The 14,267-nt window shown below is 46.6% G+C and overlaps 1 pseudogene across 1 annotated transcript; it reads left to right on the top strand.

Annotated features, from left to right (window-relative positions):
* The first annotated feature begins 1,241 nt into the window (after window positions 1-1,241).
* Window positions 1,242-8,704, top strand: LOC125555672 (MLO protein homolog 1-like; annotated as a pseudogene). The gene is made up of 9 exons (XR_015603672.1): window positions 1,242-1,612; window positions 1,733-2,023; window positions 2,086-2,229; window positions 6,926-6,986; window positions 7,080-7,329; window positions 7,482-7,531; window positions 7,627-7,667; window positions 7,784-7,995; window positions 8,090-8,704. The product of XR_015603672.1 is annotated as an MLO protein homolog 1-like (transcript).
* The last annotated feature ends 5,563 nt before the right edge of the window (window positions 8,705-14,267 follow it).

Here is a 14,267-nt window from a genome sequence, read left to right as displayed (position 1 = left end):
ACCATGATACTTGTACAAGAATTACGGGGTGCGTGTTTTCAACAACTTATTAACCGGGGTCAAAGTTGTCGTGGTGTTTGTACCTAAAGTTATCACGTCCGCGGTGCATATATTACCATGGTATTTACACAGAAGTTACAGGGGTATGTTTTCAACAACTTTTTTCCGCCAGGTCAAATTACCGCAGTGTTTTGTACCTAAGTTGTCAGGTCCGCGGTATGTATATTGACATGCTATTTACAAAGAAGTTATTGGTGTTTTGTATTTTCCCCGCCCATGTGCTATATCGGAGCATCTACAACCGGGCGGCCCAAACCCGTTCCAAACGTCTGGGCGGGCGGACCGGTCACAAAAATTCGACCGAGCCGGGCGTCTCGGACCGGCCTCAAACGCTCGGGCTGTCCGGCGCCCCTTGTATCCGCTCCAAATGTAGGACGGATATGGGGATGCCCGGACTCGTCCGGGCGTGTCCGTCTGATAGGTCCGGCCCATCATCGACCCCATCACTGCCTCACAAAAAACTTGAATCTGTCTTCGTGCTCGAAACCCTACCTCACTCGCTCTCCTCCACCAACTGCCGACGACCGGAAGGGGAAAAGACCGGCGAGGAAGTGATGAATCTCTGTCGTCTTTCTTGTTAATTTCTAGTTATTTATGTCTCTAGCTAGAACCTGTCTGACGCGTGTGGATTATGTAAACTTCGAGTATCTTTTTTAGATCCATCTGTGATTTTTTAGTGATCAGAATGTGCATATCTAGCTCCGTTTCATAGTGCGTGTGATGATCTACGTAATTTTATCTTCACGTTGCATGGGTGGGCGTTTGAGTGGTCGATTTTGTAAAGTCCGGATGTGGATGCTCTCATGTCGTCGTGTGGGGTCGATTTTGCAAAGTTCGGGTGTTGATGCTCTCAAGGCCCCGTGTGTGTGTGGCTGCCCCTCGCTGCACTGCACGCACGTGTTTACCTCTCCGAAACCACCGTGAAGCCGGCGGCGGTCTCGCACTCCCCTGACTTTCCTGGCCGGTCCCGTCCCGGTCCCGACAATTAAACCGTCAGTACCCGCGGGGCATCGACGTGCCGGATGGCAACAGAACTGCGGTCACGTCCATGCATACTCCGGTACTACTAGTAGTAGTAGAGTCTGGTGCGGCACCACGGGCTCGCCATGCATGGAGATGGACCACTCGTCGCCGTCGGCGAAACCGCAGCGCGGCTGCCTGCCACCCCGCCGCCGTTGACGGAGACTTCGCCCGCTCATCCATAAAAGCCCGGCTTGCTCTCACCGGTCCGGCCACACAGACCGCACTTCAGTCCGCCATTCACGCAACCGAGAGCGTAGCGTAGCGTGTGTTTTTTCCTTCCATTCATTTTGCGTTGCTTGCTCCGGCCCGGCACGTAGATAGCTCCTTCGTCCAGACGAGACGACTGGTACTTATTTGTGCGCGTGTCTCGTCGATCGATCGAGGTGGTCGTTTGAGCGGCGGGCCAATGGCGGGGCCGGCGGGAGGGCGGGAGCTGCCGGACACGCCGACGTGGGCGGTGGCGCTCGTTTGCGCCGTCATGATACTCGTCTCGGTCGCCATGGAGCACGCCCTCCACAACCTCGGCCACGTACGTCCGGAACTACTCATTGCTGTGCATTTTTTATGACATTGTCTACTTGCTCATTTTTTTTAAGCTGCCCTCTGATGATTTCGTGTACTTGCTCATTGCTGGCGTGCGTGCGCGCAGTGGTTCCACAAGCGGCACAAGAAGGCCATGGGGGAGGCGCTGGAGAAGATGAAGGCGGAGCTCATGCTGGTGGGCTTCATATCCCTGCTCCTCACCGTGGCGCAGGACCCCATCTCCAAGATATGCATCTCCGTGGAGGCCGGCAGCAAGATGCTCCCGTGCAAGCTGCCCGAAGCTGATTACGCTGGCGACGATGCCAAGGGCAGCCGCCGGAGGCTCCTCTGGCTCCAAGGCGACACCCACCGCCGGTTCCTGGCTGCCCCGGCCGGAGAGGACGTCTGCGCCAAACAGGTGAGCGAGCATGAACATGAACGATCGACGACCTGAATTTCTTCTCTAGCTTCTTGGCTTAGCTTGACAGACTTGATCGGTGTTTGCTGGGAAAGGTGGCGCTGATGTCAGCCGGGAGCATGCACCAGCTGCACATATTCATCTTCGTGCTCGCCGTCTTCCACGTCTTGTACAGCGTGGTCACCATGGCCCTAAGCCGTCTGAAAGTGAGCATGCTTAAGCTGTTTGTCAGTACGTAATCATTTTTTTTGAACCGGGCATTACCCCTTTCCATTACTGCAACATAACGGAAATACAGCAGTCCAAAGAGAAGGAGAAAAGGGGAAGCGAGTCCAACGCATCGCTGGGAAACCCACTGTGAGCACTCGCCATCGAGATTACTCACTGCGGGGCAAAAACCCGACAACACCTAATCACAGTAGCTAGCATCCAAGGTCTAAAACCCCAAAAGAACACAAGACATAAAGCTCGCACACAGCAGAGCAGCATAGTTCAATCCTACGTAAGGGGGGAAGTAACTCAAGCAACTATTTGAACCATGGAGCAGCATCTCCAGCAGATCAGCATGCCGCCTCATCTTGGTTCGCCGCGCAGATTCTCATCATCATCGACGCGTTCTCCTTCAGCATCTCTGCCCCGCCCCTCATGGCAGCCGCTTCATCTTGCCTCAGCAGTCCTGCCCAGTAGCACATTAAGGCACACGCAGAAAAATTACATTCAAACGGGTTTGTAAGCGGTTTGAATTCAAAGGTAGCTCTATTACGACAAGACCATATCGCCCAGCATACAACAGCAATCCCTGCTGTATAAAAATTTTCCCCACCAGGGAAGAACGTATAGCACCATGCATAAGCTTGCCAAATGTTATCGGGGACACAGGGCAGTACCAAACATGCATGCCACCGTCCTTCAGGTCACCCTGGCAACAGGACATGTAAAGAATAAGTGTTGAGCAGTCTCTCGCCCACCACAAAAAGAACATTTAGGATTTCCCTTCCACCCTCGATGCTTCATCACATCTCTCGTTAGGGCAGCATCTTGAAACAGCTGCCACAAAAATATTTGAATCTTAAGAGGTATTCTGGCATTCCAGATCCATCTATAATCGCATCCAGCAATGTTCCTTTCCAGGAAAGAGTAAACTGATTTAGTAGTAAAAGAGGATTTCCCTCCCATGCCCCATCTAATCACATCGGAGGCCTCTGAGACACAAGCCTCTCTAGCCATTTTACTCACATTCACCCATTGAGCACTGAGCTCACTGTTCAATCTCCTTCTAAAGAAAGAGAAGGGATCAGCATTTAGGCACTGGGCCACTGTGCACTCAGGAAAGTTACAGATGGAGAATAAACGAGGAAATTGTTCCGCCAGAGGGGTGTTGTTCCCAATGGGGTCAATCCACAGCCTAGCAACATCACCAGATTGTATAACCACTCTTCTCCCTGCCATATATAGATATTTCACCTTCATAATGGCCTTCCAGCATGGAGAATCATTGCTTTTCATTTTAATACTAGCCACTGTGGCCCTATTAAAATAGTTCACTTTCACAATATCTTGCCACAGGCCGGATTTAGTTTCCAATTTCCACCACCATTTAGTAAGTAAACTGAGGTTCTGTTTGTGTAAATATTTTACACCCAGCCCTCTTTTTTTTTAGATCTGCATATTCTAGTCCACTTGACAAGATAATATCATTTTTTATTCTGGGTCACGTGCCAGAAAAATCTCCTTCTACACTTGTCAATCCTAGCAAGTATAGTTTTGGATAAAAGAAACATGACCATATAATAAAATGCAATGCTAGAGATGTTAGCATTTAGTAATGTCAGGCGTCCTCCGGAGGAGGCATTTCCCCCCAATCCAGAGTCACATTTTTGGATGTATCTGGATTCCAGAAAATCCCAATCAGCAGCTCGCAAGGAGGAAAAGGTCACTGGCACTCCCAGATATTTCATGGGAAAGTGCCCTATTTGGCAATCAAACACATCAGCATATGCTTTAAGAGTATCATCATCGCCCCCCCCCCCCCCCACACACACACACACATAGGATTTCACTTTTTTGGAAATTGATCTTGAGCCCAGACATGAGCTCAAAGATGTATAGTAACAATTTCATATCCACAGCCCTATCTAGGTCATGATCAATACATAAGACCGTATCATCTACATATTGCAGAATGGCCACACCATTTTCAATAAGATCTGGCGCCAGCCCAACAATTAGATTTTTTTTTGTGCTGATAACACCATCTTAGACAAGCACTCAACTGCTATGTTGAAGAGGAATGGCGACACAGGATCTCCTTGTCTGACCCCCTTAAAACTTTTGAAATAAGGCCCCATAACATTATTCAACTTAACACTGACAGTGCCACCAGTCAGGACACTTTTGATCCACTTACACCAAGTGGTACCGAACCCTCTCATCTCGAGACATTCCAACAGAAAGTCTCAATTCACCTTGTCATATGCTTTCTCGAAATGAAGCTTAAGAACGATGCCTACTCTTTTTTTTATGGAAGTGTGATGTAAAATCTCATGCAAAGACAGTACCCCATCCATGATATTTCTATGCTTAATAAATGCATTCTGATGTCTACTGAATAACTTGTCAGCAAAAGGTACCACTCTATTATCGAGCACCTTAGTGATCAATTTGTAAGGACATCTCAACAAACAGATGGGTCTAAACTGCTGGATTTTGTTAGCCCCATTGATTTTTGGTAACAAAGTTATGATACCATAGTTCAATCTACTAACGTCGAGCTCTCCTGCATGAAAGGCAGTGAACAGCTTCATAATGTCCTCTTTAACTATATCCCAACAATGCTGGTAGAATTCAGCAGGTATATTGTCCGGGCCCAGAGCCCTATTGCTTTTCATGGAAAACAAGGCTTTTCTCACTTCCTCTTCCGTGAACGGCCTGTTAAGGATCTCATTATCTAGCTCATCGAGCTTCTCTTCTTCTCCCCAAATATCAGGGTCAAGATGAAACATGTTCCCCTGGACTGGCCCAAAAAGACTTTTATAAAAGTCAGTAGCATGCTCCAGGAGCTTCTCAGTCCCTTCAATCACCGCATCCCCAACATTAAGAGAATGAATAGTATTTTTTTCGTTTATTCCCATTGGCTATTTTTTGATAATAAGCCGTGTTTCGGTCCCTCCCAAGCAACCATCTCTCTTTAGACTGTTGCAACAAAAAAAGCTCCTCATTAATAAGGATTTCATTCAGCTCCACTAGGAGATCAGTTTTCCTACCAAATATTTCATGGTCAATATTACCATCCTCTTCTAGTTTTTCAATAAAACAAGTTCGTCTCTAATCTCCTGCTTCCTTTTCTTCTCATGACCAAACTTGTTTGATCCCCAGCCTTTGAAAGAATTCTTAAGTCTTTTCAGTTTGATATTCAAGATATCAATAGGATCGGTAGCATTCACTTTTTGGTTCCAAATCTTGTTAACTAGAGGAACAAACTCCTCAGATTTTAACCAACTCAGCTCAAATCTAAACTCTCTCTTTTGTGGAGCTCTAATAACATGATTATCAAAGTACAAAAGGAGAGCATTGTGGTCAGAGACCTCCCTAATGAGCTTTTTCATGTTAACAAGAGGAAACATGTCTTCCCAATCGTTGCTCATAAGCACACGATCCAGTTTCTCCAAGGTGGGATGCGCTTGATTATTAGACCAAGGGTAGGCTCCTCCACTCATATGAATCTCATTCAAACACATAGTGTTGATGATTGAATTAAACAGATCAGAGTGCACCGAACGGTGCCATCTTTTATTTTTCTCCCCACTATGCCTAAGAATATTGAAGTCACCTCCAATCAACAGGGGGGTTTGAATGTGGCAGCAAAAATCCTCCAGTTCACTAAGGAAATCACTCTTTTCACACTCATGAGCCGCTTCATACACTGTACAAAATGTCCAATTTTTTTCATAATGATATCATAAAGAGATACCTGCAGAATAAATCTGTCTTTCCTCCAAGCAACTACTTCAAATTTTTCTTTTTGAGCACCACATAGTATACCCCCAGCCTTACCAATTGAGGGGATCCAATCCCACTCAAACAAACTATAAGGGTCAAGTTTCCTGAAATAACTCTCCAGAAAATTCTTCTTTAAAGTTTCTTGCAAACAAATAAAATCAAGGGAATGGTCTCTAATATATGAGATAGGCAGGTTTTCATCCCTTTTTTTCCTGCCCCCCTGCAATTCCAAAATTGACCTATCATTTATATCTTTTCCCTTTTCTCCCCCCTCTGGTGGCCCTGGTATTATGAACAGGGCTGCCAGCTTGTTTTTTCTCAGCAAGATTTTTTTGACTTCTAGTAGTGGGTCTGAATACAGCTATTTGAACTTTAGGATTTTTCTTTTTCCTAGACCGGACCATGGTAAATTGTTCTTCCATGTCCTCATCTCCATTTCCCCATTCAGTACTAAGAGGAGTTGTTTCCCCTTTTCCATTGGTGATATACATCACCTCTTCTTCATTCCTCATATTTTTCTTTTCCTCCTCTTTTTTAAAGTTTTCCCCCCTTATTATTTCAAGTTCTCTAATGATATCCACATTAGAGAAATTATTGTCAGGAAAAACTACCCCCATTTTAACAGCACGAATCATGAGCTCATGATTAGATAAAGCATCAAAAGAGTTATGATTTGCTAAATTACCTTTCAGATTTCTCTTTTTGGAAATGGCCACAGCCTTCGTTTGCATTCTTCCTTCCATATTCTGCAAGTTCCTCGGGCTAAATCTCTTAACTTCTTCAGATACAAGGGGAGGTGTAGGGATCACCTCTCCCACATCCTCAGAAGAAGAAGTGGGGTATTGTACGTAATCCTTGGTTTCCACTGCAAAGCTGGCACTGATCCTAGTCTGTGCTCTGCAGATGAAGCAATGGAAGAAGTGGGAGTCGGAGACCGCCTCGCTGGAGTATCAGTTCGCCAATGGTCAGGATCTATCTACTCTGCATTTTCTTACTGAAACGTACACGATCGTCGCAGTGAGCAGATATGTTGTTGAACCGATTGAATCCCTCGCAGATCCCTCGCGGTGCCGGTTCACGCACCAGACGACGTTCGTGAGGCGGCACCTGGGCCTGTCCAGCACCCCCGGCGTCAGATGGGTGGTGGCCTTCTTCAGGCAGTTCTTCGGGTCGGTCACCAAGGTGGACTACCTGACGCTGCGCCAGGGCTTCATCAACGCGCATCTCTCGCAGAAGAGCAGGTTCGACTTCCACAAGTACATCAAGAGGTCGCTGGAGGACGACTTCAAGGTCGTCGTCGGCATCAGGTATTCCTTTCTCTTCGCTAATGCACGTATCTCATCTCATGATTGCTACAACTACAATATGAGTGAGTCCTTTGCACAAAAAATTGATATACAATTGCCGCTACGTCTCATACTGATCTTGAGTTCTTGACACATTTGCCCTCTTGTCGCAGTCTCAAGCTCTGGTTCGTGGCGGTCCTCATACTCTTCCTTGATTTCCACGGTACCGGCTTTCATCCTGTCCTGCTCGCTTTCTCCTCGGTTTCTCTCCATAATTTGTGAATTTGTCTCGTAACCACCACCGTCATCTTCTCGCAGGGATCGGCACTCTTATCTGGATGTCTGTGGTTCCTCTCGTGGTATGTACTCCTAGAATTTCTTCCTCCAATGGAATAGCCACCCGGGCAACTGAGATGCAACTCCAAACTTAATTAACATGTCATTTGCTGTCTTGTGTCGTGTGTAACATCACCAGATCCTGTTGTGGGTCGGGACCAAGCTGGAGATGGTGATCATATGGAGATGGCCCAGGAGATCCAGGACCGGGAGAGCGTCGTCAAGGGGGCTCCCGCCGTCGAGCCCAGCAACAAGTACTTCTGGTTCGACCGCCCCGAATGGGTCCTCTTCCTCATACACCTCACACTCTTCCAGAACGCGTTTCAGATGGCACATTTCGTGTGGACAGTGGTACGTACGTATACTTGCCACTTCAGTCATGGATGCAAGGCACCAAGTGCTGCTGATGAACTGCACTGACAGAGTTCTGTTGTATGTACAGCAGGCCACGCCTGACTTGAAGAAATGCTACCATCAGAAAATGGGAGTGAGCATCGCCAAGGTGGTGCTGGGGGTGGCCGCCCAGATCATGTGCAGCTACATCACCTTCCCGCTCTACGCGCTCGTCACGCAGATGGGCTCACACATGAAGAGAAGCGTCTTCAACGAGCAGACGACCAAGGCGCTCACCAACTGGCGAAAGGTGGCCAAGGAGAAGAAGGCCCGGGACGCGGACATGCTGAGGGCGCAGATGAGTCAAGGCTCGTCGCCGGTGCACCTGCTCCACAATGCCGGGGCGCGGTCCGACGATCCCCGGAGCGCGCCGGCGTCGCCGAGGGCCGAGAAGGGGGGCGGGGGCGTGCAGCATCCGGCGCGCAGGGTGCCTCCTTGTGACGGGTGGAGGTCGGCCTCGTTGCCGGCCCTCGACGCTCACATCACCGGTGCAGATTTTTGCTTCAGCACGCAACGTTGACCGATCAGACAAATTCATTCATTATTTTTTTCGTCAAGATAGTGTTAGAAGCGTATCATTTCATCGATAGTTCATAGAAATTTCGGGGATGGCTGTCCTACTACTATGTACACAAGGGCGCAGCAAAGGATGCCGGTGAGCAGTAGAAAAGGGTTGCTCTCCAAGTCTCCATTGATCTTGTCAAGTGTATGTGACAAAATGTTTTTTTTTAAAGTGTATGTCACAACCAGGAACTGAATTTGTGATGAAACATGCAAAAAAAATAGCAACTTTTGCGAACCAATATGTGATTGGATGGTTAGGTGGAAAATAATATCCCCGATCCATCAAGGTTCAAGTCTTGATTTTTGCATTTATCCTGATTTATTTCAGGATTTCCGGCGATACGCCTTCAGTGGAACGAGACGTTTCCGTCGACTACGAGGCGTCTACAGTGACTTCGTAAAATCTCAAGATGATTTACCGGCTCGGTCCCTTGAAGGTGCTCATAGGGAAGGGTATACGTGCGTACGTTCATAGAGGTGAATATATGCGTGTGTGTGTGTGGTGTGTGTCTATATATATATATATATATATATATATATATATATATATATATATATATATATATATATATATATATATATCTTGCGTTTGCACTGTGTTAACAAAAAGAATTGCCACTTTCACCGAGTCAAAAAAGACACTGCTAAGGGCGTGTTTGGTAGCCCGCATTACCTCCAACAGGCTGAGTTGGGCACAAAAAACACGTTTGGTTGCAAACAGGATGGGCTGGCTCGCATTGGCATGAACCTTAAAGCAGCCCAGAGCCTGTCTCGTTGGAAAGCCTCAAATCGGCAGTTTCCAGTGGGCCAGGCTGAGTGTGGCACAAAAGGGATGTTGCTCCCACGCGAGGGAGCAAGGCGAAATCGATTGGGGATGTCGGGAGATGGAAATCGGTGCGGCGGGACAGCGCCAAATCTAGCCTCACCCCCTCATTTACTCAGTCGCCACTAGATCATCCTATATTCTTAGCACCGGTGACAGCGGCGACTCAAATCTACGCAAGCGGTGTTGGTGGAAGCGGCAGACACGGCAGTAGCACTCTCCAACAGCAGGAGCTACTACTTCCCTTCGTCGTCGTTGTCGTCTCCGAAGCCGGTAAGCAACACCCCCTCCCCTTCCTATGTTAGGTCGATTTTTAGGCCGTTAGGTAAGGTGTAGTATCGATTTCCCCATTGCTCAACAGACCATCGATGTGGACTAGGTTATGGACATGTGAATGAAGCTGGTATTTCAGGCTGCAGCACTGATAGCTGTGATTCAGGCATGGCACATGTTGATGCACAAGAGAGTTGTTCATCGTGGTAAGAGGCGTGTCATCTGTTATGGTCCAATGTTTATGCGGGATCAGGAGAGGATGGCGAATCTAAACTACATCTACAACTGCAACGACACAGAGGCTCTGCGGATGCTTCGAATGAAAAGAACACCATTTGTCAGGCTTGTGCAGACCTTCAGGAGCAGGGGCTGCTACAAGATAGCATGCACACCAGTGTGGAAGAGCAAGTAGCCATGTTCCTCCATGTTGTTGGTCATAACCACCGATTCAGGGTTATGCACAACACCTTAAGGAGATCAATGGAGGCCATCTCCATGTACTTCAGGCAAGTGTTGTATGTTCTTGGGAAACTCAGAGGAGATATGATCGTGTCACCAACCGGCCGGACTCCTATCAAGATTCGAACTAGCCGAAGATGGTACCCATACTTCAAGGTGAGCACTGACAGTATGTAGTTCATGCCTTGATATGCTTCTATTGTTCGGCTATAGCCATAACACAATCATGTAATGCCATTTTAGGATTGCATTGGGGCAATAGATGGTACTCATGTCACTGCCAGAGTGTCGAGGTCACAATCTGTAGCATACAAGGGTAGAAAGCACTACACAAGCCAGAATGTGCTTATTGCTGTTAACTTCAATCTGAAATTCACATATGTGTTGGCCGGCTAAGAAGGATCAGCACATGATGAAGAAAATATACCCTAGAGGCAATAATAAAGTTGTTATTTTATATTTCCTTATATCATGATAAATATTTATTATTCATGCTAGAAATGCATTAACCGGAAACTTGATGCATGTGTGGATACATAGACAAAACACCATGTCCCTAGTAAGCCTCTACTAGACTAACTCGTTAATCAAAGATGGTTAAGTTTCCTAACCATGGACATGTGTTGTCATTTGATGAACATGTTCACATCATTAGGAGAATGATATGATGGACAAGACCCATCCGTTAGCTAAGCATATTGATCGTTCAGTTTTATTGCTATTGCTTTCTTCATGTCATACACATATTCCTTTGACTACGAGACTATGCAACTCCCGGATACCGGAGGAATACCTTGTGTGCTATCAAACGTCACAACGTAACTGGGTGATTATAAAGATGCTCTACAGGTATCTCCGAAGATGTTTGTTGGGTTGGCATAGATCGAGATTAGGATTTGTCACTCCGAGTATCGGAGAGGTATCTCTGGGCCCTCTCGGTAATACACATCATAAGAAGCCTTGCAAGCAATGTGACTAATGAGTTAGTTGCAGGATGATGTATTACAGAAAAAGTAAAAGACTTGCCAGTAACGATATTGAACTAGGTATGAAGATACCGACGATCGAATCTCGGGCAAGTAACATACCGATGACAAAGGGAACAACGTATGTTGTCATTACGGTTCAACCAATAAAGATCTTCATAGAATATGTAGGAACCACTATGAGCATCTAGGTTCCGCTATTGGTTATTGACTGGAGAGGTGTCTCGGTCATGTCTACATAGTTCTCGAACTCGTAGGGTCCACACGTTTAACGTTTGATGACGATTTTGTATTATATGAGTTGTGTGATTTGGTGACCGAATGTTGTTCGGAGTCCCGGATGAGATCACGGACATGAAGAGGAGTCTCGAAATGGCCGAGAGGTAAAGATTGATATATAGTACGATAGTATTCGGACACCGGAAGTGTTCCGGAGAGTATCGGGTATATATCGGGTCACCGGAAGGGGTTCCGGGCACCCCGGCGAAGATATGGGCCTTATGGGCCAAGAGAGGGACAGACCAGCCCACAAGAGGCTGGTGCGCCCCCATATAGGCCGAAATAGGAGGATAAGGAAAGAGGGGAAGGAAGAAGGAAAGGGGAGGATTCCGCCTCCCCCTTCCTTCCCTTCCCCTCTCTCTTTCCTTTCCCCTCCGTTTAATAAGGAAGGGGGCGAATTGGAGGAGGCCCCCCAAGTAGGATTCCTCCTACTTGGGACGCCCCCTTGGCTGCTCCCTCTCTCTCCCATCTATATATATGATGGGGGGAGGCGCCTAGAACACACATCAACTTCTGTTAGCCGTGTGTGGTGCCTCCCTTCACATATTACACCCTCGGTCATATTCTCGTGGTGCTTGTAAGTGCATCTAGTGCCCCTTAGTGATTTTGGTGTATTGAAGACTTATAGGTTAAGAGACTAATGTGTTTTTGAGTGTACACAGGTCTATAAGTCTATGAGGAGTTTGATATTTACAGAGAAAGTTGACCCCTAAAAATGAGGTTCTTCGACTGAAGACTTTGGATTTCTGAAGACTTTGAAAGTGAAGAAATTGGTGCAATCCTGAAGACTTGGTATTCATTCGAGGAACATGAAGCATGAAGACTTTTGTTTTCGTAGTTTCATTTTATCTTTCTTGAGTCGTAGGAAACACCATACTGTTAAAGGGGGTCGAGAAAATACTAAGGAAAATTTTTCATGTGATGCTCAACTTAAAATCCTACACCTACCAATCCCTTCGAGTGAAGTCATTGAAAATCTCACACAGTTCAGTCATATTCTTCAGTGACAGAGACGAAGTTCTTCTGGTCTCTGAGGAATTTGTTCTGACTGAGGAGTTAGGAATTCGCCAGTGCGGATTACCTACACAGTGAGGAACATGATAGCCCTGAGGATTTTGCTTCTCAAAATTCCGACCGTTGTTGTGCTATGCGCCAGCTGTCCCAAAATATTTACCCACCTAACGGTCATATCATTGAAGGGCATTTATGTATTATCATGCCGGGCTGCTCCCTAGGCTATAAATAGCCGCCCCCTACAACCACTAGCTGGTTGGCTGCTCCGAGAAAAACTGACACTTGTCATTTGAGAGAATCCCATCCTCCGAGGACTTTGAGCGAAAATCATCAAGTGAGGAAAACCCAAACCCAAACACCTACAAACCCAAAGTGATTGAGCATCACTGAAGAGATTGATCCTGCGTGGATCCGACGCTTATTACCTTTGAAGATTGTGCTTCTTCCAGAAGGTTAGGTGTCAAGGTCTACAGCATCCAAGAGGAATTGTGGATCGCCGAGTGACCAAGCTTGTGAAGGTTCGGAAGTCATCTGAAGACTTACCACGAGTGATTGGGCGAGGTCTGTGTGACCTTAGCTCAAGGAGAATACGGTGAGGACTGTGTGTCCTCAAGTTTAAATACCTAGCCGCTCCAACCAGATGTACAACTGAGACAGCAGTTGGAACTGGTCTACCAATTCATTGTCTTCACCAAGCTCACTGGTTCTATTTCCTCAACTCTTTCATTTACTCATAACTGTGTTGAGTGCTTGTTCGTATCTGTGTTTGAAGACTTTAACTAAAGACTTTCTCAATTTCCTCAGTTCAATTTCTTCAGTCTGTTTGTCTTCATCCTGTGTTATCCTGTGTTTACGCTTTCTGTACTCTGTGCTTGCCTTCATTTCATCATGATGACTATGCTTGTGTTCTGTTATGTTTACTTTTGAGTACTTATTCCGCTGCTAGTAGTTTTTCGCTAAGGAATTTCCTCACCTGCAAATTCCTTAGTGAAGAATTCATAAAAATCGCCTATTCACCCTCCTCTAGTCGATATAACGCACTTCAGTGTTTAGGCGAAACTCTGCGTGGATCACATCATCATCACCACGCCGTCGTGCTGACGGAACTCATCTACTTCCTCGACACTTTGCTGGATTAAGAGTTCGAGGGACGTCATCGAGCTGATCGTGTGCAGAACTTAGAGGTGACGTACGTTCGGTGCTTGATCGGTCGAAACGAGAAGAAGTTCGACTACATCAACCGCGTTGTCAAACGCTTCCGCTTTCGGTCTACGAGGGTACGTAGACACACACTCCCCCTCTCGTTGTTATGCATCTCCTAGATAGATCTTGCATGAGCGTAGAAATTTTTTTAAAATTGCATGCTACGTTTCCCAACACATGATGCTAACATTCTCAGTGACAACATTCATCCTGATGGCATCAACATCCCCAATGGCAAGTTCTACCTAGGAGATGCTGACTATGCATGTCGACCAGGTGTTCTTCCACCCTTCAGGAAAATCAGGTACCATCTGAACGAGTTCGCTGGTAGGAACTATCCTAGGACTCCACATGAGCTGTTTAATCTCAAACACTCCAGCCTAGACTTACTGTTGAGAGGGCATTTGGAGCTCTGAAGAATAGGTAGAAGATCCTAGATCAGAAGTCATTCGACACTTTCCCCACTCAGGTTAACCTTGTGTTGCTTGTTGCATTCTGCATAACTGGATCATGCAATGGGGTTTTGATGAACTGGTGCCTAAGTAGGAAGATGTGACGCATGATGATGTTGTCAGCTCCGGCCATGGTATGGAAGCATTTGAGAACGAAGCCTGGAAAAACAAAAGGAT

This window comes from Triticum urartu, chromosome 5A (assembly GCF_056163025.1).
Source record: "Triticum urartu cultivar PI428250 chromosome 5A, HENAU_Tu73, whole genome shotgun sequence".
Classification (NCBI taxonomy): domain Eukaryota; kingdom Viridiplantae; phylum Streptophyta; class Magnoliopsida; order Poales; family Poaceae; genus Triticum; species Triticum urartu.
This window is presented reverse-complemented; position numbering and strand designations above follow the sequence as displayed.